At 35.8% G+C, this 24,849-nt stretch overlaps 1 protein-coding gene across 9 annotated transcripts in view; it reads right to left on the bottom strand.

The window, feature by feature from the left end:
• Positions 1-24,849, bottom strand: part of Tab2 (TAK1-associated binding protein 2) — a 264,341-nt gene that overhangs the window by 45,044 nt on the left and 194,448 nt on the right. The gene's annotated exons all lie outside the window — the stretch shown is intronic.

Below are 24,849 nucleotides of genomic sequence, written 5' to 3'. Positions count from 1 at the left end.
ATATTGTAATGCGGATAATAACTAGACTTCAGATCGATATGCTCTAAAAATGTCTAAGCATGCATGCAACTCTGCAATCAAAATTGCAAAAATATGCAGTAAACCGATGCTACTTTGCTCGTCCGCCACATAAACATGACCCGTGATTTGACACAAGATGAACGATAATTCATCTGACTATATATTACATGTTTCCAGACATCAGGGTTTCATGTTGAATGTCAGCGGCTCAAATTGGCGTTGTGTTAAAGGCTATGCTCCCTTATAAGCGGTTTCACCCTTGCAAGCAGACCCGGTCGTTTAATTAGCGCCGGTGTTGACACAACTTGTGGAAGGTGCTGCTTGAGGTCGTCCGTCACTTGCACCACAGTCGCACAACGGTTCTGAGTGATAATCTGCTTTAATGCTCGAGGGACATGTCACTGGGGTTTTCTTTCGACTACTGTTCCTTTCCACCAATGAGAGTTTTGTAGGCCGTCATCACCTTGAACACTGTCCTTCGCGACACACCCAACATCCCTGCCACTTCCCCCACGTTCGCACCACATAACGAAGTGGCAACAATTTGCAGTCATTGCAAATTAGAGAGGTCGCCGTTCTACACTATCATCGTCTGGTCAAAATGAAAATGAAATCTTTAAGTTTTACGTCCCACGGTTATGCCGGTTAGGCTAAAGGAGACGATGATGATGAGAGATGAGTGAAATGGTTTAATTATGAAAGTGGGAGGACACGGGAGAACCCCGAGAAAACCCACGAGCACGGTGTTTGTCCACCACAAAGTCCACACGGCGCGAGCTGGGATCGAACCAGGGACCCCAAGCACCGGAGGTGAACACTCTACCATCGTCTGGTCAGTTCAATATACAATGCCGTGCTACTGCTCCTCCGTAGTACGGAGTTTGCCCTTGCACCAACAGACCGGTGCTGTGGTTGTCGCCTGCCAGTTGCCAGCCCAGACATCTAACGTATTTTCAACTCTAGATTTGCCCATTAAATTGATAAGTATCTGTACGTGTTTTTAAAGAGAAGTTTGCTATAGAACCAAAGAAGTTCATCAATTGATATCACTTATTTCGTCGTCAGAACTAAATGACAAAATGTAAATAAATGATTACAATAACAATTTTCTGCCTTTTCCACGCACACAATTTCAAAGACATTTAATATTTTTTTCAGCTTTTGCGTATTATTTTTGTTCTGTAATATATATTTTTGTTTTGTACAATACAGTATGATTCGTTATCATTTGATGAGTCGTCATCTTTGCATCTGGCGATTTTCAAAATACTTTTTCCTAGAAGTTTCCTTGTTCGTTCATATTGTTGATTTACTAATCTCTGGAACGTACTTCTTGCCGAAGATGATTTCAGGGGACTGGCAATTTCCCCCGAGGCATATCTCAAATCGTGTTCACTTTGAGTTACCAGTATTTTTGAAGAATACTTTCACCCTGACTATATTGAAAGCCCGCTTGCCCCCTCGAGGGAAATCTGAAAATCATTGATTGCAACTCAAGCGACGAAACATTATCTGCATGTTTTCAATATTTTGCTTCACCTGATACTTATTTTGATCTTACCACTGAGCCTGTGTCACATCATACTCTCTTATCTGTATTTTTTGCCTCACAAAGATTATAGGACAATATCATAGGTAACCACGTAAGACAAACATTCATTTCTTAAAGAGAAAAAAGAAAAATTAAGGAATGTGGTGTCTGTTAATAATAATATTTTAAATGTGACTTAAACAGAAACGGTACACAAAGCTTCTGCTATTTGAATCTTACAAAGACAGCTCAATGTTATAGTCATTAATACCTAGAAATATATTGAATCTTGGGACTTACAGTTTTCCTACAATATCAAAGGATAAAGTGAAAAGTGGAATAAATATTTTGGATTCATACAATCAGAAGTACATGCACAAAGGAGATTTAGAATAAAAAGAAGCATTATGCACCCAACACACTGATCAGTATGACTGGGAATTCTTTGAAGTCCAATTTACAAGGAAAACGCTCACGATTCGTGCGTCAACGAACAAAGTATCGTGGGTAACAGCTGTAAAGGTAAAACTTGTTAATTCGTCAGCTATTGCATAACAATGGAATACCAATGGAAGAGAATATTTACTCCGACATAAAGAAAGATACAGATAAAAGCTATGAGAAAAAAAAAAAACTAACACCTGCTTACTTCAATTTCCTCATAGGGCGGTAATTGCATCAAAAGGAAAGTGGGTCACTTGCCGGCAATAACAACAGGAATATTTACTTCTGGATTTTAACAAAGTGTTTGAACTATAATTCGAATAAGTGTCCTGACTGAAAATAGCCCACCATATATATGGCTGCAAGTAATTAGTCTTTTGTTTTTATTTTGTATTACTTGTCCAAAACTTTTCTTCTAACGAGTAAACGGACTTGGCCGATTAGCGGAATTCCTTTTAATAGATATTGTAGACGAACAGATGTTTCGTAGATTGATGGTTGATTGATTTGGAGTGTTTCGTTCAGTTCCGAGGCTTCGAGATAAGAAGTACAAGCAATGAATAAAATATTAGAGTCTATATAGTGTGTGCAGTGCTTCTCTTACGGAGCCTTATAAAGTTGTCTCGATTACATTATTTTTATCTACCTTATGCTGCACTTAAGATTTTTCGCTTCCACAAGTATCTTAGACATCACTCTTTCTTCACCTATAAAATCTCTTTTTTCATATTGGGCTATTTTCAATCTGTACTATATTCTAGTGAACTATATTTTATTCAATTATTTGCATAACAATGAATTGTTCAAAGCGATAAATTAAAACTATTTCAAGAAAATACAAGATTTTCCATAGAAAGTTCGGTGATATGTGTTATTTTGAAAGAGTATATAACTATACACTTTGCAGCGGCGGAATATATGTTGACAAGGACGGAGCAAAAAATTGGAAAGTAATACATATACAGAGAGAAATGATGAAATTTGCACCTTATCGATTGATTTTTTAACGCATACGGTGAGTTTTACAAAACTGAATTCATATGCTTAGGTTACACTTACTAAACGTTGAAATCTATCTATATAGACAGACAGGTAAGATGGAGAGTAGAAAGAAGTTTCTGATTCAGTAACAATCTCAGGTAATGTAGCTTTATGATACACCAAATCCGTGTCCGTGGGTATTTTCACAATACTTTATTTTGACGTTCACCATTTTGTCGAATATTAGATAACTATTCATTTGAATATCGCCGTCTCTGTTTTCACTTTCATGTTCACGTATATGAAAGCTCAAATGAGTGTATTTGTAGGCACAAAATTTGTGTGTGCCAGTAAATTTCGCTGAGGTAAGGTTTACAACTACAATAAACGAAAATATAGTTCTTATAACGTTTCAGTGTGAAGAGTTCCTTTAGACTGGCATCTTTTCTAGAAGCACCATTACTAGAACTACGTGCTTTTATTATACATATACAACACGCAATCAAACGTAGCAAATATCACCCGCAACAAACATAAGAAAAGGTGGTTCTCAATTTGACTTGTATGAATGTTTGTATGCAAGTATTTCGAGAAACGTTGGTCATATTTCAATGCAGTTTTTACTAATCGAATAAGCAATTTCCAAGGAAGAATTTTAAGTATAAAATAATAATAATAATAATAATAATAATAATAATAATAATAATAATAATAATAATAATAATAATAATAATAATAATAATAATAATAATTATTATTATTATTATTATTATTATTATTATTATTATTATTATTATTTAGTTATTTAAAATAATTCCTGCAATGTAAGATAAACTTTCCCTACAATATGCTACAACCAGAAATTCAACAAAGTAAGGTGGGTTGCATACAACCAATGGGTTAGAAACCTCTTTGTAGCGAGCTTTTACCAAATGATTTAACACTGGTGATGGATGTTAAGGTCATTGGTGATGTCACGACTGCTTACATGCCAGTCTTGCTCAACTTTTGCCAGAGCATCATTCACTTTTTCAATGACTGGTCGCTCATTGCGACTAGCATCCTGGGCATCGACATTTTAAAGAATAAAAGCCAATGAACCATCCTTTGACTGTTGCTTTTGATAATGTATCTTGGGCCTGCGCAGCGTTTGTGCCTTTACCAAATTAAAACTGCAAAATTCACAAAGGCACTAAAATGCAGAAAATAATAACACTAAAAACAACAATAATAATAGAACACTTAAAAGCAAAAAAATAATTTTTTACTAAAAAACATTTTGTGAAGTCGTGTCACGCCGAACACATTAATGCCTCATAAAATTTATTTATAAACGATATTTATTTATTTAACAATTACCAGATACAGCTCTGAGGCCATTTTATACTGGATATCTAACAATAACAACAACAATGGAAAGGATTTGGGAAGGTATCGGCCAGGGCCTGTTTTAGTAGGTACAATCCCGGCATTTGCCTGGTAGGATTGAGGGAAACCCTGGAAAACCCCAATCAGGATGGTCGGCAGCGGGAATCGAACCCGCGACCTTCCGAATGCGAAGCCAACGCTCTACCACTTGAGCTACTTCAAAAAAAAATATTAGGCATTAATTTGAGTGGCTTGGTATGACTTTAAAATACGTTTATAGATAATTGTAATGAATTATTTTCTGCTCTTAAACGCTATATTATTATTATTATTATTATTATTATTATTATTATTATTATTATTATTATTAAAAAATGAAAAAGATAAAATCTTTCAGTTTAATGTCCCATGATTATGCCCTTTAGGCTAATGGAGACTATGATTAAGGGGAATGAATGATAATGGAAGAACTGCTGGAGTGAGAAAGTGAGAGTACCTCGAGAAAACTCACGGACACGATGTTGTCCACCACAAATTTACTTGGCCAAGGATCGAACCACGGAACCCATGCATAAGAGGTAAGCGCTCTAGCACTAAGCCACCGTGCCCATTATTATTATTATTATTAGTAGTAGTAGTAGGGCTAGTAGTAGTAGTAGTATTTAATTTTTAGTTGTTTTATTATTTTCTGCTTTTTAGTCTCTTTTTTTGAAGTCGGTTCATATATGTTTTTAAAGATTTTATTTAATGTTGCACGCACAGTGATATCACCTACCACATAACACACGGATAACAATTAGGGACGTACGTAGAAATTTATTTTGGGGGGTCCACATTAAATGTGAGGATAAATTACACTGGTATACAAAATTTTGCTTATTATTATTTCTTGATGAATTTTTATGTATTTTGACCCCCTGAACACGAATCTGGCACTTATTTTTATGTAGTGTCAATATTTTCAGTGATATAGGCATGTTTTGTTTTTCTCCTATACTGATTTATGCATATCAATTTGGGTGCTTTTATTTCGATACTCGCTAGTGGTATCGCATTTGTTATTAAAGATAATTGTTCGGAGTAGGAAACAGAGAATATAGATTCTAAAGATACATAGTAGAATTGTAAATTGATTAAATAGAGTTATTCAAGTATGAAGCTGATGTTGGAGAATATGAGGACTAAATATGAGGAACATCAATGGGACGTGTGTGGGGATTTCAAAATTATTGGTATTCTTCTTGGGTTGCAAAGTGGTTATATTAAATATTCCTGCTTTCTATGTCTGTGTGACAGTCGGACAACTAACCAGCATTATAATCAAACCGTGTGGCCTGAAAGAACGGAGCTTATTCCAGGGACACATAATGTGATAAATGAAGCATTACTGCCCAGGGAGAAGATTCTCATGCGAACATTACATATTAAGTTGGGATTGGCAAAACAATTTGTGAAAGCTCTGGGCCTGCCCTACAACGAATCAAGCAAATGTTTTCAGCTTTAGCAGAGGCAAAAGTTCTGGCTGGAATTTTCACAGGTCTCAGATTCATGTCATGCTTAATAGTGCTACACTTAAACAAAAAATGACGGAGTTGGAAAGAAACGCATGGGAGGCCTTTCATAAATTGGTGACGGGATTTCTGGTGCATAACCGAAGTGAAGCGTTTGATCACCAAGTTAAGACACTCATTGATCAATATCGAGCAATGGGATGTACAATGTCTTTAAAATTACATATGCTTTATTCACACTTGGATTTCTTTAGGGAGAATTAAGGAGATGTTAGCGAAGAGCAGGGGAACGTTTCCAAAAGAACTTTCAAGTAATGGAAAGCAGACACCAAGGAAGGTGGGACTGTGCAATGATGGGTGATTATATTTGGAGGTTAATCCATGACGAAGTGAACGTTTCCCACAAAAAAAGAGAACTACTAACCTTCACTTTTGATTACGGAATTCCAGTACTTGATGAACACTTTCCTCCAATCTCAAGTACTTTTGTATATTTTTTTTTATAAATGTAATATTCATATTTTTTGGTATTTGGGTATTATGCAGATTTTAGTTACCCAAAAAGTTGATGTCCAAAATGTGTGTGTTATGTTTGTAGTTCAATGTTCTCATAAGATACAATTGTATAATATGTTACTGTTTTAATAAAATCTGATATTCTTATATCATCACAAATTTTGACATTACGGGAAAATAACTGTCATATTCGTGTTCAGCGGGTGCAAATCATTAAGAAACCGACGAAAAACCAACATAAGCACGACCTTGATCAAAATTTGTATACCAGTGTTATATTAAAATTTGCAGATTCACTCCTAAAATTAGACTAAATACAGAAAATTTGATATTTCGGGAGGTCCGGACCCTGACGAAAGTCGTAACGAAACAGTGTGAGAGGATAAAATGGGCTGATCCGTACAGCTCACAGATCAACTTAGATGATTAGGTACCACAAGTGCAACACGTCGGTATGAGGGATTTCAGCCCTCCCAAAATACACCTAAGTCAACTTTTTGCGGTATCATAGTAAAGTTAGATACGTGAAGGGACGTTCACAACTTAAAGGCGATTATACTCATCCCATATTTTGACCTCTAAAGCCCGTCATGCGTTGAAGATCGTTCTGAGAAACCAGCAATCTCTTATCGACACCGTCATCGAGAAATTTCACAGCGTATTGGGGTCTATTTCTAGAATTATGACTGCTCGATGCAGCAATTTGGTTTTCGAAACCAAGCTGCTGCTATATAAAACACACGTCAAATCGGCAAATGCTAGGTGTCGTTTCACGTGGCGGGTGGGAAGACACTGAAGTCATGAATCACGGCATACCATATGTTGTTCCGATGGCAAAGTATCAGTTTGGAGAATGCCTGATCAATAGCATTCACCAAACTGTGTGGTTCCTAATAATAATAATAATAATAATAATAATAATAATAATAATAATAATAATAATAATAATAATAATAATAATAATAATAATAATAATAATAATACACTAACATTTTGGTTTTCTTGTTGAAAGGGCCTCCATGATCTATTTGACAACATAGCGCAGGTAATAAAGACTTTAACCGCTTACTTGAAGATCAGTTCTGGGATTACCACTGTGTATCAACATTAAAGAATACCCGTTCACATTGTGTAATTGTTGAGCGACAATGACGTAGTGGTAATGAACCGGCCTCCTTACAGTCCTGATTTGTACTCGGCTGAATATTTGTGTAATATTTGGAAAGCAGACTTCGCATGATACCACAAAGTACAACGCCATGCCCTCAATGGAACTCTCTGCGAAGAATGCGCCTTCACTCTCTACGAAACCACTCGCCTTCTAATAGTAAGTACTGACGAGAGTGGAAGCCTTTATAAAGACAAAAGGTGGGTCAACTCAGCATTAGACGTAACTACGTGAGATAGACCCATAAACAAATTTTTGACTTGTAATATGGGGTGAAAATCTAAGTACTTTTATCATACAGATATTATATGTGATGCTGATAATTAGAAAGAATGACAAGACGAAAATACAAGTTAGGTGAGATATTGCTCATAAAAATTTTCAATTGAAATAAATTGAACTATAAAATCATTTTTGGTGCACTATTCATAAGAAATAATGTAACAATTTTTTAATAAAAGGTGATGCGACATCTTATTTTCAAGAATACAAACTGGCACAGTTGCAAGCGAAAGTGGACATCCGCATACTTTCTTTCCTTACAACCTTCGAAATAAAGAGAAGCTAGAGATATATTTTTGTCTTCGACTTAAAACTTTTCTTTCTTGCTTTCAAGTAGCAGTAAACTGTACTGAGAGAGTTTTTTTTTTTTTTTTTAACACACTTTTGACTTTAGAAATGTTAAATTATTCTCTCCCACCCTCTGTCTCATTGCCGTTTACTTTACAAACAATACTGCAGTGGTGCCCACCCCCCCTTATGTCCATGACGCACCCCCCCCAAGTGTCTATCCGTAGGTGTTCTTCCATGAAAAAAATCTTCTTTTCGATTAATTTTACCCCCCCATCAAACATATTTATATGGATTTTTAACCCCCCCACAATATTTCAATGACGCAGTTTGCGTCATAGCCCCCCCTTGTGGGCACCCCTGAATACTGCACAAAGAGTAATCTTAACTGTAACTTTCTATCGTTGAAAGTTTTCTTCTTGTTTCCTTGCAACAGGGACACTGCACGAGTCTAATGCTTTTGCAGAAATCTGCACTATTTAATTTTGTTATAGCTCCCAACTGACAAATGACAGTAGTTCTAACCACCTTGATCAAGAATGTGTACCGTTGATTGGTTTGAGATGGAGCATCGTTCAAAGTGAATACTGCCTCATTGCCAGTAACACCTCTACACATCCTCTCACCGTAGGCTGACCTAAAATTAGCCACAGACATTGTTCAAGAACCGAGCCAATTGTTCTTCATCCGGCGAATCTGTGCCAAAATGCCGCGCAAATTATAGCTTATTCACGTCGACAAGTGGCGAGAAAAAATAACGTGTTTATTTATCCTTTCCCTCATGCATGTGCATTGGGGAAGCGTAAAGGCTAAGGTCAGTGCGCGGGGCTAAGAATAAAAATCCTATGCATTGGAGTATTGGAGTTACCAACAGAACTCACCATTCGATCAACTACGACTTCGAACACACGGAACACCACCAGTGTATGTTTATTTTATCCTATATTTTCACCCCACAGAACACTTCACCTCTCCTCCTCCTCTTCTCTTTATAAAGATTGAAAACGTATAAAACGCACGTCCTCCAGCAGTGCGTAAAGATGCAGCACTACAGTGTTATATTCTCCAAGACAATTAATTATATAAATATTATCTCAATTTAGGAGTGTTATACATATATATTTTTTTCGCCTGCTCTGGTTTTCCTTTTTTATATATGAAAAAACGGACCATGCCGGTTATCCACGGAAAAACTGTACAAATGTGGCACAAACTTAAGCCACATATTATTATAATATTAAACAATTAAATTTGACCAGCTCCTTCGGGTTTTCTGACCGAAAATCAAGCCTGTGAAGCAATTGCAATATACAGTAGTCATTATAAATTGAATACATTAGTAGTGGGAAGAATCATCGCAAGAAAGGTTAATAGAAGTAACTAATTAGAATTCTGTAAACTTAAATCTTACTAATACAATGCACATTCTTACTTTTTTTTTCGTTCAGATGATGAACTCATAAAAAAATAATTTTCTTACTTTCTTCCACCTTTTTTAAAATAAAAAGTAATCTTTCAATTTTACGCCCATTGGAATCTAAATAATATGTGTATTAATTTGTGTAACAGCCAGAAAACTAGGTGACAACAACATGTTGGGCAAAATTGAACATCGAGCTGTGAAAAAATTCCACCATCTTCAAGGAAAATCGGCACAAACGATAAATGAAGAGATTGTAGCTTTATATGGTGATGAGAAGGCCCATCTTATAACAGAGTGATATACTGGAAGAGAGAATTCAAATTAGTCTGCACAAGGCAACAAGACTGCACAAGAGAAGGTTGTTTCTCAACAGCTACAAACCCAAGCGTGGTGCAAAAGCTAAGCAGCTAGTGAAACGCGTGATTATTATTTATTTAACAATCTCCAGATGCAGCTCAGAGGTCATTTTATACTGGATATCTAACAACAACAATGGAAAGGATTTGGGAAGGTATCGTCCAGAATCTGTTTTTAGTAGGTACCATCCAGGCATTTGCGTGGTAGGACCCTGGAAAACTCGTCAAGATGGTTGGCAGCGGGAATCGAACCCACGATCTCTCGAATGCAAAACCAACGCTCTTTTACTGAAGCTTACTGTTTAGCTAAGGAGACGAACACTAATATGGAGTCCGTTCACATCAAATTACATGACATTCTGCACATGAGCAAAGTAGGTTCTCCAATTGTTGAGATTTTTTCAAAAACAGCGACGTGTGCATTGTGCACAAGGACAAGTATGATTTTGGACAGAGATTGGTGAATATAGATGAATATTGTGTATTTTTTGACCTTGAAACCAAAGAAACGAATAAAGCTTGGAAACACACCTCATCCCCCATTCCTAAAACGGCTAAAGTGCAGCATTCATCGAGCAAGGTCATGTTGTCAGTCTATTGGAACCATAAAGGTGTCAATTTGATTGATTACTTAAAAAAAAAAAAAAAAAAAACGTGGCTACAATCACAGGAACATATTACATAAACCTACTGTTAAAATTACGAGATGATATCTAAGTAAAGAAACAGGGCTTGCTATCTAAACGAGTGTTGCTGCTAGTGGATAATGAACAATGCTCTGGCACACAGACCACCAGAAACTCTCACTTTCGTGCACCAATGTGACGACGAACCTTTCGCTCACCCAATTTGACTCCATCCGATTACTCCTTTTTCCAAAATTGGGTATATGAAGAAGTATTTTCGGGGTAGGAGTTCTGAGAAAGTTATTAATGTGGGGAAACCTGGTTTGCCTCTTACCGCATAGACTTCTATGGTATGTAGATGGTAACAGACTGATCCACAGATGTGAGAAATATAATATGAGGTTAATATGTAGAGATGGACGCATCCGTGAAGCAAATTGCGGATTCCCAGCTTATGTCTATCATGGAGAAGGGAAGAATTTCAGTGCTGATAAAATTCGAATATTGTTCGTGTAATTTATTCGAATAATTTTAACAATATCGACAGAAACATAAACTATACCACATACAATTGCTTTAAAATGTTTTTCTCCCTTTAAGAGAAAAATGACCAGGACGTTAATTATAGCTTTTATCTACTAACAAATCATATATTGTGGATGACATTCTTCATATTCTTGCTTGCTCTGTGCGTGGTCCAGATTCAATCCTCGATGGAGGTGTGTATCCTTGATTAAAATCTGATTAATTGTTTAGTTTTCACTTTAAACAGTAGGTCCATTCTCATGTGAGCTTGATGAAGAAAAAGAAAACTTAAAACTTCAATCAATGAAACCGCATAATCTTTAAGGTATTCGCCAAGTCTCGAACTGGTGATCTCCAGCTACATAAACCTGTTTTAAGTGTTTCTCTTCAGCACCGACGAAATATGTGATGTAAACCTAAAGTTTAAGATGAAATCTGAACTCTGTAATGCGCCCAATACTCTCCAAACCGGAATTAAACTCGGAATCACGTGCATCAAAGGCAAGTGTGCTCGCCAGTAGCCAGCGGATAAGGTTTTTGAAGACAGGAACTCTTCATAGAGAATTAAATCGTACCTTGTATTTATATCTGCACTTTTCGTCTGTTTGCGGAACACTGGAGTTCTTCGTACATTGCAATTTGGGAAGAGTGGATCTAGATCAACTTCTAACTCTCCCGTAATTCTATGAATATATCCACCATAAAAGATGTAAGTAAATTTATTATAATCTTCATGTAAGAGATGCGTGTTATTAACAAATGTTCAGGTTGTATCCAGATAATTAACAGATTTTATACTTTCGAAAACGTGCAGATACTGAACAGCTGCAAGGTCATAAAGCTGAGGTCATCTCAGTGATAGAGCGCTCATCTCTGGTGCGTGGGTCCCTGATTAGATCCTAGCTCCCGCCAAGTGAGTTGGATAAAAACTGCGCGTAGTTGCTTCGGAATTTCCTTAAGAGACGGGTTTGGATCCCACTTCGCACATATTAGCAGACTCTTCGGAGACATCTTTGAGACGACCAGAAACAGATTAAAATTTTAAAAAAATGAATGCAGAGGATGTAGGAATAGAAACAAGTTGAATTAAAAGATATACTAACATTACAATGAATTTTTATTATTAGTTGTATTCGAGACATGTTACCTATTATACGTATCACAGCTAGCGATGGTGCAGTCTGCAGACAAACACGTGAAAACTACTTTGTCGATCACTATAATTTTGATATGATGATTGGGCATCATTTACAGATGTCTTGTATTAGAAAAAGAAAACCGGCGGAAAGGAATGGCAAATTACTATTATTACATGTTCCCTTCAAATCGGTATATGTATGAAGTATTATGTGAGGTTTTCTGTAGTAGATAACACAAAATCATCTTCATTTTCAGGAATTCAATGCACAGGAAGGGACCGCAGAACATTGACCGCCACGGTGACACGCGAGAATATTGTATAGTAATTCTATATCACGAAGTTATTTACTGAGTCCACACAATATTGATACCTGCTTATTCCACCACAGACAGTTCGTCATTCATCCCATAATCGGACCTGCGCCCGATAATTATCTAAAACTACTTCATTCGATACTTCGTTGCTCGCACGCCATCACATGCTTCCTACTTCTTTTGTTTCAGCTGACGTTACTTTCGCTTCAATGGAAAAGCTTCTTGATGCGTCCATCCAGAGCGAAAGAAAGCTTAGGGATTCGTATTACATGTTTCTCCCTGTGGAGCCAGTGTTACAAGTTATTCAAACAGATGAATCGCATACGTTGGGCCGTTCTCTTTTCTACACAATGACGTTGGAGTGTAGGCAGTTCTGAGAAAGAACCTTGTTTCGGGCCAAGTGAACAGTCTCCTCTTGGATTAGGACTTATTTAGTGCGTCACCTTTCTTTGACGACTGACGTTCAATGGCGAAGTGCTATGACGTAAACTTAACTCCTGCCAGAGACCACACAATCAGCCCACTCTCCAGCTATGTTGAATCACCGAACCAATAGTACACGATGACCATACTTCCACTTTTATATAACTACACGAATCTCATTCATATTCGTAGACTAGATCGAGAGATAAACCTATCCACAGAAAAATACCGAAAAAAGAAAATAAACAACACCAGAAGTACAGCAATCAGAAAATCGCAATGAATCACAATATCATAAAAATACAATTCAATATTCAGAACATAATTTTATTTCACTGATCTGTCAATTTGGAGGCAATTTATCAATATTTTTTCTTTTGAGTTAAACGTCTCACGATTGTGTTCAGACGTTAAGTAAGATGGTGATGATAAGAATGAACGAAATGATGGAATAAAGGCAGTGGAAGGAAAAAAAGAATCCCGTGAAAACCATGCACATGGTGCCTGTACACCACAAAGCCCACTGTGTAGACTAGGATCGAACCTGGACCCTCCACACAAGAGATGAGTGCTCTATCACAAAGCCATCGTGGTCCCTCGGAGGCTATATATCGATTTGGTGTAAATATTGTATCTCCAACTGAATATACACGAGACATTCCAAATTTCAACGCAATGCATACACTATTTTACCACACTTTCAAAAGAAACAACATGCTCACAATATTTTTTTTAAAATATCAAAATTGTTTTGTTTAATAGTTCATGTATTATACCATTTTTTTCTGGAAACATTTTCAAACTTAGAAGGTTTTAAAATTATACCTATTTTTAAAAATTAAGATGTACTATCAAAGTGTATTACGTAAACAAAAAGTAATGTACTTAAACCAACTGGACGGATATCAGCAACTGCGCGAACAATATTCATGATGCTCCAAGTACACAGTTATCTGAGTTAAGAAATTACCCACTTGTTCTCAAGTAAACAAAAGGAGTACAGTGTAATATTTTAAGAAGTTTACGTATCAGGTTAAAAACAAAACAAGAACAGAAATACTGACAAGCTCCTACTAATAGGACGTAAATTTTCATATTGAATATTTGACGTTATCCTTTGAGCTTCTACTTCTAAAAAAATCGAAACAGGGATGATAATTAGAAATAATTATTTAAAAAGTAATAATAAAGAACTGGAGTTCTCTTATAAAGTCTGATATATATGATGCACATGGGTGGGTTCTAACCCCCTCGAAATCCCGATTTTTCTGTAAAGTCAGTCTTATTTCAAAAGTAATTTTACAAATTTTCATGTAATTCATTCTCGTATTGATTTTGGACTAGCCAAAAGCTTTGGACCCTTCCCGAAATAAATTGCCTGCTTGATATGATGAATCTGCAGTTACTGCAGACTGCAACAGTTACTGCAAATTATGTGACTTAGCTGATGATCTTAAGTCAGGGTTTATAGTCAGAATTGGGTTATTTTAATCAGTGCATTTTGATCACCGAGATGTAAGGAGAAAGAATGTAACAAAGTATTTACTTATCACACTGTAAACTGTTTTTGTACTCTTAGGCTCGGTACACCGTTAGGATATTCCTGTCAGGTAAACATCACTGGAATACCGGAAAGGTATATCTGTGCAGGCTAGAGCACACACACGCAACGGTAAACCTGAAGATTTGAACTCAGTCGAGAGATGGCGAGCAAACAAGAAGACGACGCGATCGCTGTTGTCGGTTTGTTAGTGGCCATGAAGTATAAAAAGAAGCGAAAACGCAAAACCCGGTGTAAAGATTGGCTTACAAAGAGAAATAAATACACGCATACAAGATTACTAAAAGAGTTAAGTTCAGATCCTGCAGATTATCGTAATTATTTGCGGATGATCACAAAAGTCACTAGCACTATCGCACGCGTAGTCACTACTTATTGTACACATACATAAAACCATCGGTGCAAATATGTCTTCAACATTGCGGGGGAAGGGGGGGACCGGGTAAGATCGTTCCCATAATTGTTTTTTTCAAGTGATGTTCAAAATATTTATGAAGTTGAAAAACAATGCTGTGGAGGATCAGGGGAGCAGAGTTGTCTTCAGATTGGCAGGCAGGCAGATTTGAGGCTTACTCGGGGGGGCATCAATTTCATCTCACTTTCCTTTGTGGCAATCGGGCACAAATCATCACATTTCTCCCCCCAAACACATTTAAAACCGGATTATTGGAGGGCAGGCCCCAGTTCCCATGATTGGAGGGGACATGTCCCCCTCACCCCCGGGATTTGCGCCAGAACATAAAACGATGACTGACGCTTCCTATTCAAGGATCTATCCACAACTCTAAACACTGTACAAGTGTGCCGGAGTGACACACATGCTCACGTCTACACGCCTGCGCAGGTTGAAAGAATTTGGATTTCGATTCTTCTCCGGTCGCCTGCACAGGTCGCTACACCTGTGCTGTTTGGTCTGTAGCGACTGGCACACACGCTCCGGTTTACCTCTATAGTTAAATCTCGCCGTATACCGGAACGTATGTGCCGGGTCTTATGTATGTTGGGTACAAGTCTAAAAGTATTTACTAAATTAACTTGAAGCTTTAAACTATCAATGGACATTGAATATCTCTCGGTTCTACAATCTTTAATATATTGTACTTATAAACTTCTGGTTACATACATACAGTGGGTAAAAAAAAGTATTTGGACAGCTAGACCTAAGATGAAAACACAAGAAAATACCATATATGCAAGACAGTATAGAACAAAAGATTATTGGAGTATAAACACCAGAGGTATGATAGTTTTGTCGCCTATTGAATACTGTCATTTACCACATCTGACAGCCGTGAGTACAGGAAAAAGAAATAGGTAGGTAGGAGGGTAGCAAAAAAAGTATTTGGACAGCGCTGTGATCGTGAACAAATCACGCAAAAATTGAAGCTGAAGAGTTGCTTCAGTGCATCTGGGTAGTCTACAAAGTAGTGAGGCAGTTCATAGCAGCTGAAGACGAAACCAGTACCATAGAGAGAAAACAGAGATTGACAACTTTAGAGGAACGAAAGTTAATTGTGAAATTTTGTATGGGAAAGGTAAAAGTTACCGAGAAATTGGCCGTATATTGGACAAGTTACCTTCCACTGTTGGTTATATTATCAAGAAACACAAGACAGAAGAAATACTAGAACATAAACCGCGAAACCGCGAACAGGCCGACCAAGGAAGCTAAGTCCCCATCAAGAAAAGTTCATCATTAGAACTGTGAAGAAAAATCCACGAACAAGTGCAAGGCAGGTCGCCACATTACTCACCCAGGACATGCAAGTCAATGTTATACTCAAACAGTAAGGAATAGACTTAAAAAGCAGGTTTTCCAGGATGTACAGGAAAAAAAAAAAAAAAAAAAAAAAAACAGACAAACAGAAAGAAAAGACTAGAATTTGCAAAGTAGTACCAAAATGAACCTGTAGACTTTTGGCACAACGTAATTTTCACCGATGAAACTAAAATTAATGCATTTGGAAATGATGGATACCAACATGTGTGGCGAAAGAAGAATAAAGCATTCGAAAAACAGAATGTTGTTCCAACAGTTAAACATAGCAGCTGCTCAGTGATGATGTGGGGGTATCTAAGTGCTAATGGAGTAGGAAATATCAATGTGATTAATGGTATTATGACTGCGAGAGTGTATTTGGAGATCTTAAAATCAAACTTAAAGGACAGTGCGCAAAAACTTCGCTTGGGTAATAAGTGGATGTTCCAACAAGATAACGACCCCAAGCACCGAGCTTACGATGTTCGCCAGTGGGTCCTTTATAATACACCCCACTATCTGGAAACCGCCGCAATCACCAGATTTGAATCCACTGGAGAACTTATGGTTTTTACTAAAGAAAAATGTCCGTAAACGCAACCCTACCAGCAGAGAACACTTGATTCAGTATGTTCAACACGAATAGGCAAAATTTGATTCCACCATTTGTTGTAAATACATCAATTCAATGCCAAAACGTCTTCAAGCAGTCGTCGCAGCTAAAGGGTATCAGACAAAGTACTGAGAGGTTCTCTTGTTTTAGTTTCATAGCTTTTTAATGTTCATTTTTCGTTGTGTCCAAATACTTTTTTTGCTGTACTGTCAACAGATGTTATCTTTCATTCGATATTATAATGCATAATTTTCAGATTTGTTAATATGTATACATGCAAATAAAGGACCGTATTTGCCCCTTGTTTCCAACATACAATCCAATCTATTATCTTGCTATGTACGCTGCGAAGTAGCGGCTCTTTTGTTTTTGTGCGAGGTGTCCAAAAACTTTTTTTACCCACTGTACACTCAACCCAATTACTACGTTTTAGAGATGTGAACTTTTCAAAACTATGTAATCATATCCTAAATTATTTTTTATTAGTCTTTTCGCTTTAGCTACTCAAGAACTACTTCATATTTTCTAAATACACTGAAAACTATTTTCACAACCTCGGCTTATGACTCAACAAACCTAAAGTAACTTCAGCCACATCTGGCTTATTTTCACCTACAACAGTTATCCGTTATGAACATGAATCTAGTTAAGCCCTTCCATTTTTCCTTCAACAAATTAACACTTTGTTCAATAAACACATAAATAACGCCTTGCACGATATCTGTAAGTAAAACCAATATACACTAACTACAAACCAACAATGTAAAGTTCAAGAAAGTAATTATTAGAGAGCATATTTTAAGGTGCAAAATCTTAGCAAAAATGAAGCTATTTTTCGTACCTAGAGTTCAAGATAAGTATTTCGGAGCATGAAATGAATGGAAATTGACACAATCTGTTGCATCTTTTGCGTAAGGTTAACACTTTTTTTTTTTTTTTTTTTTTTTTTTTTTTTTTTTTTTTTTTTACTTATTTGATTCTTCAGCACTTTTATCCTCCCTTTTTGCCAAAATTAAATTTGAAAAACAATCTAGATGTAGAAACCTTTGCAACTTCAACTGATCTCCTTTTCCGTATGCTTACAAGATATGCTACTTGATATCCGTTGATGTTATGAAGAGTTTCTCTTGAGTTCCAGGCGACATAAACCTAGTTCTACAAAACGTACATGTTGTGCATAATGAAATTCAGCAAATTTCTTGAAAACATAGTAATCTACCTTTATTCCTGTGCGGGTATTTTTTGCTATTGTTGAATAAATACCCTAATGTTCATGTCACTGTTTTGCATTTCAATAAATGCATGTTGTTACAGTAAGGTTATTCTCTGCTATTGTTCAATAAAAAATTCCATGTCGTTGTTTTACATCTAGATAGAATTTTGTTTCAGATTTTCTGCTATTGTTAAGAGATTGAAAATAAAATGAATAAACAATGTTCATGCCACTATTTTGCACCTAAATAAATGAATATAATCAGCACCTTCCTTGTACCTTTTCAAATACATTCTTTAGCACCTTTCTTTTCCTTTTCCAACCATAACTTTGCACCTGAAAATCTGGTCGTTAATAATTATCGACTTACGGCTCGTATGCTTCACTGAATAAACATGTGATAGCTATACTAATGTAGAAAACCGGAACATTATTCCTTGACTGAGTCCTCATTATATTTTCGGAACACTGTTCACCGAACGAGATGTAACTTGGAACATTAGATGCTTTCCTATAAAGAGATCTAAAGAGCAGAATCCGTAAGGGAATTCAAAAGGAGTGGCTTCTATTAATCCTTCGGACGTAAGTTTTGAAATGCTCGAAGAAAAGGAGCGAAATTTTATACATGGTGATTTTTTTAATTTACTGAATACGAATATGTCATTCGGTTGGACGAATTCAATATGACGGATGAAAGAAAGGGATAATGAATTTAATTAATTTTTTTACGTATATTCACTTCATAGAGAAACTTATTTGTTGATCATATTTTTTTTCTTTTTTGTACCTGTATAGGTTATTAAATTGGAATTGACTTATATGAATTATTAAATACAATATATTCTCGAGTATTATTCTAAATGACGGAAGGGCAGGTCGTGTAACAAAGTCGGATACTCCAGTTCTATAATTGGCTACTTCCAGTTCCACTCATACCGTTAAAAACACCATTTTACACCGAAACCTGCTCTTATTAATACTTTCTGATTTCTCAGTGCATCTTTTATAGATATTCGTTATATACTATACTGTACATTTAAAAAAAATATTACACAAAACGAACTCCAAGAACAAAAATATTACATTTTAAGATAAATTTTATAATGTTTAATTTAACTGCAGGAAACATAAAATAGTGTGTGGAAACATAAAATAGGCACGTACATATAAGGCCAATTTTTAAATAAATGATTTACACATACTATTTATTGACAAATAATTATTCAAATGTGAAAAGGTAGGAATACAAGTCAGAACTTACAATTTTTAGTCCTTAATAGATGACTGCTTTTCCTGGACAAAGTCGCAGTTTTATGAAGGCGTTACAAGTAAAGTAGATCGTTCATAAAACTTATTTCTCAAATCATTAATGAGTTTTTCTTTTCTTTTTTCGAACCAGGCCGAATAGTACAGAGTGCGGGCAGTCGTGAGCCGGATAGTCGAAAGTCTATTATATTTGAAAATTACCTTCCGAAAGGAAGCGAGGATTTAACATAAAGCGAAAAACAGCGAAGAAAGAAAATTTATGTTATTGTTTTATACTGCTAAACGTACACGCAAATAGATGGGATATGGGGATTTCGTGCTTTATTTTTTTTTTTTTTAAGATATTACTTTAGATAGTAAACTGCTGAACGTGTTTAAATTTACGTAGCAATTTATTATGTATTACATTTTCGGCAGCAAAGGAAAATTATTATCTTTTACGTGATTATGAAATAATAAACTGGTTTTGTATACCACAAACAAAAAGCAAAAGAGAGAAAAAATAATAAAACTCAATTATTACAGACATTGTCTAAGTTAGAGGCTGAGTTGATATAGAATATGTCCACATGGAACATTTTCTGTAGGTCCTAGATCCATAAAAATGTATTAAAAAAAAAAAAAAAACGCATTCCACGAAATTTTATGAAACAAACAAACACAACTGAATTTCACACATAAGTTTTCCTTCTAACTCCCGCTGTAGCTGCATGCTACTCGGATCCTGTTCGTTTTTCCATTGTTTAAACGTTTTAAACCCAACACTATTTTTGTTTTGCCGCTTCAATAAAAAGTAAGAGGGTGTGTCAAACCGTATTTGTCGGCCAATGGTATGAAATAACTAGAAATTTCATATGAACACATTGCCAGAGCTTGAAAAACTATGGAAAAATAGGACAGAAAAGACAATACTGCTAAATTCTCATATTTTTGCTATTGATATAGAACCTTCAGTTCACTTCGTAATAAACTGATCGTAGATGCATTGTATTTTGCTATCCAATATTTAATCTGGATTGCATTTCTACGACACTATGGGCGAACTACGACATGATTCCGATTTTTTTTTTTTAAAAAAAAAAGAAAAAATACATACATTAGGCTATTTTATCTGGAACAGTATCAACAATAGGAAAAGAAGTGAAAGGCAATCCAACAAGTCTACATTCTGAGATTCGTTTGGTGAGATTAAAAGAAAATTAGAAAAACTTCAATCAGGATGGGTAGTCGAAGGATAAGCATAGAACTTCCGACTTCAAAGAAAAAATACTAACTATTACCATAGGTCTACTTACTACTACATCTTCTTCACTTCAGGAGTTTCGGAAAATCCCTCTCGAAGTGGAAATATTTACTAATAATACATGTTTCTTTGAATCATTAAATAATATAGTACGAAATTTTATTATTATTATTATTATTATTATTTCGAGAATACGTAATTCACAAATTCAATACGGATTATGAATAGGGAAGGTTCACAAAATCCAATTCTCTTGCCTGAAACTAGTTTTCTCAAAGCGTTAATAGGAAGTTGATATTTCCATGTGATTTTTTTTTTATTTTAGATCAGAAGATTGAGCCAATGTACTATTTAACCGTATGTTCCATAACGCTGAAGATGATGCGAGAAAACTTACTATTCGAAGCAAAATAGTTTGTCGTAATGAAACATCTGCACATTGCTGGAAAATAACGAAGCATTAAAATATTCAAGGTTGTGGAAAATTGATGATGCTCTACATTTTAACATTAATTTGACTATAAATTTAGGGAAAATGCTTCAAAAGTGAAAAGATGTAGATTTCTAGGCGGCAGAAATTCGAACAGGGAGAGAAAATGCAATAGGTGTGAAGTGTATTTGCAGCGAACTGCTGCCAGGAACACTAGTGTTGACTACCTTTGTGAAACCACAATTCGACAAACAATCTTTCACACAGAGCGCTTTACGAGCCCCACACAGATATATCACACAACCAGTAGAGTGAAATACGCACTTGAGCTCCAGAAACACGAGAACGGCTGTAAATTTATCTAATTTCTTACTGTGATAACAGTTCTGAAGACGCAGCTATTAGTGAATTACACGAAAGTTTCGATAATAGAAGATAACCATTACAAGAACACCATTAAATGGTAGAAAGTCCACAGTAATAAATAATAGATTTGTTTTCATGCTAAACGAAACATTAATTTTCTTCTCTCGTCTGCTATTACGTCGTAATTTTACATCATTAACTTTGAATTTATATATTCATTTAGTTTTACTGTACATGGAAACTATCAAATTATTTTTAAAAGAAGAAATAATATCAATTAGATATTTATCTTTTACAGTATTTAATCGTGGTGTTTTTGTCACTTTCCGAAGTTATTTGTTTCTTCGGAATAGATGGGGGTCACACACGAAGTTTGGTGACGTAACCAACAGTTCGACACGAAAACCAAACATGAATGCATTTACAACCATGACTTTACAAATTTAATTTTAAGATATTCCATGAATTTGGTCATCTAAAATAAATAAATAAATAAATAAATAAATAAATAAAAGTACCTTACTAGTCTTCTTCAGCAATACCTTGCTTTTGAAATACTGTAAAAATTCAGTGAATTGGAAACATGTTCCTATTAAGCACCGAAGTTACATGAAGCAGAACCTAATGGTTAAAACTGTTTCTGTTTGAATTCAAGACTACTGTCTCCATCGGAAATTGAGTTCAAGACCACTCGTCTGATCAATTTGACCACAAAATAGCTCAACAAAATAATAATAATAATAACACTGAAACTCTTTGATACAAATTGACACTACCTAAATAATGAAGTTTTACAATTTCATCCCTTAACTGAAGATTATTTTTGCGGTCAAATAAAAATATAATCTTTACTGATTACAGAACGATATATACATATATATAAAAAACTGACACAAGGCGCGCCACGCCTCTTCCTCACTTTAAATTTCAAATAGTTCTAAAGCATAGTTCTGCGATTCACAACTACTATTATTATTTTCTCGTAAGTTTTCTCTGTTATGTAATTTGAAAATTTTCTGATGATAATGAAATTTTTGGCTTACTCAGGTGTTCTTCACGTTACACGAAATCCACGGCTTACACACTGTTGGATGGAAACCTTATTTGAAAATAATTTTAAAGAGCTCTTCTCTTCTAGTTCTCAATTTTAACTACGAAATCACATTTTGGAAAAGTAAACTCAAGAAACAAGCCCCCGTTCAAAAGTAAAGGCAAGAAGCAGGATGCGTTCCCTGATGATATGCAACCATGTGCAGCAGTAAAGTAATGAGTGTTGTATAGCAAATAACAGATATGAGGTGAAAACATTCATTTACTAAACGTAGAATAGGGAAACTACTTCTATTACAGTATCAACGAAGGTAAAAACAGGACAGTAAATTATGTTCTATAGGGGAAACCATATAGTCGTTGGCACTCTGACAATTATTGGCACTTTCCTTAGTTTTTTCTCTTCACTAAGGAAAAATGAATACGTGTTGGTAAAAATTTCCTGCAGCTGGCAGCTCTGATCCTCTCTGCCCGTGTACCCTTTGTTTGTTTTGCCGGGAACCTATTAATTGGAGGCAAGCTCTAGTCGACAGTGGAAGCTATTTGGATTTTTCAATTTTGCAGGTAATTCCTTATACATTTTGTTAAGGATATCTATCAGCTTAAGAGAAATGTAATTAGTTTGCTATTGTTTAAAATGTTTTAATATTTTTTGCACGAGAGGAATTGGGTCTACTAATCATTTCAATGGTACATTTTCAACCGATTTGTTTGTCCTTCGAGTGAATGCATGGGGTGCCAATAACTGTACGAATGAAAATATAAAATGTCAGTTATTAGCACTAGAGTGCCAATCACTGTCTCTGATGCTGAAGAATAAAATAGCTTGAAAACTGTCCGATAATGCTTTCCATCTCCACATCTATTCTTGGTAAAAATTTTGGTTTCCTACTCTAATAAATAACAGTTATTGGCACAGTGCCAAGAACTGTATAAATGACCATGCCAATGACTGTAGGGATTTGCAGCAGAATAGGTTCTGGCAATGAAATATGTCTAATATGCCTATTGAAATTATTTGTTCATGTAGCCTAGTTCAGGGGCGGACTGGCAAAGTTTGGCTCACCCGGCTGAGTTACAGAGTAAGCCCACCATCAAAATTTATTATAATAGTTTGAACTTTGAGTTACAGCAAGAACGTATTTTTTAAAATTCAGCTAGTCGGCCATAAAGTGTGCGTGGTCAGACACAAACATAGTATTTAACAATGGCGAGCTAACCTAAGTCAATGTGAATAACGGAGTAAAGAAACTCCGGTAAAGAAAAGACTGGTGTGAGATTCAAAACGTTAGTCCCAAACGTCTGGACGGTTATGGACATTGTTGTTGTTAGCAACATGGGCATTTAGTTTCTACTTTTTTTAAATGGTAGGGCCTAGATCAATGTCAAATTATTTCATATAAAATTAATTACAAAACGTTTTCTTATTGTTGCAGAAATCGGTACACAATGCCAAAGATTGGAAGAAAAAGATATGCACTATAACAGAGAAGTGCTTCCCTTGAAGCAATATCAAAAGGTGTAGGAATAAAGACAGCATCGAAGCAGTATGGCGTTCCTCGGTGTACATTACAATTCCATCTGAGAAATCAAGATGTGAAATCACCTTCCGGACCACTACCCATTTTAGAATAGGAAGAACCATTGTTGGTGGAATTGTTAATAAAATGTGCTGAAAAGAGTTTTCCCAGAAAGAAACAAGATATTCTTAAAAGTGCTCAGGACTTTCTCGTGAAACGTCCTCGTCCTAATCCGTTTCCAAATAACATGCCGGGAGATGGATGGTATAAATCGTTCTTTCAAAGAAATCGTAAGGTTGCGGAAAGAACGTGCGAATCTGTTACAAGTGCGAATGCTTGTGTAACAGAAAACGACATAAGATCATGGTTTCATAATATACAGAAGTATTTTGAAGCCAATAACCATACAGATGTTCTGCAGGATGCAACAAGTGTTTACAACGGTGATGAAACTAACTTTTTGCTATGCCCGAAAACTAGAAAGGTGTTAGCGGAAAAAGAAGTAAGTAACGTGTACGATGTAGATACGCGGAAATGCAAAGGAATCTTTATCAGTTATGTTTACTTTCAGTGCTGCAGGTGACGTAACACCTTCAATGATAGTTTTCTCTTATATTCGTGTGCCTAATGATGTGGCTCTATCTGTGCCTACAGGATAGGGTATCGGTCGCAGTGAGAACGGGTGGATGAAAGCCGAAGTAGTTTATGGATATATAGGTAATGTGTTGTATCCGTAATTAAAATCGAAAAATGTCAAGTTCCCGATTATATATTTTGTGGACGGTCATAAAACTCCTCTTACTTACCAACTTAGCGAACTTTGCTTCAAGCTTCAAATTGAACTCATTGCTCTGTACCCCAATTCTACAAGAATATTGCCGTATTTACACCATTGAAGGATGGGTGGAAG

The sequence above is a fragment of the Thermobia domestica genome, chromosome 10 (genome assembly GCF_964235325.1).
Source record: "Thermobia domestica chromosome 10, izTheDome1.hap1.1, whole genome shotgun sequence".
Taxonomy (NCBI): Eukaryota; Metazoa; Arthropoda; class Insecta; order Zygentoma; family Lepismatidae; genus Thermobia; species Thermobia domestica.
Note: the sequence above shows the minus strand (reverse complement) of the source record. Positions and strands in the feature narration are given on the sequence as shown.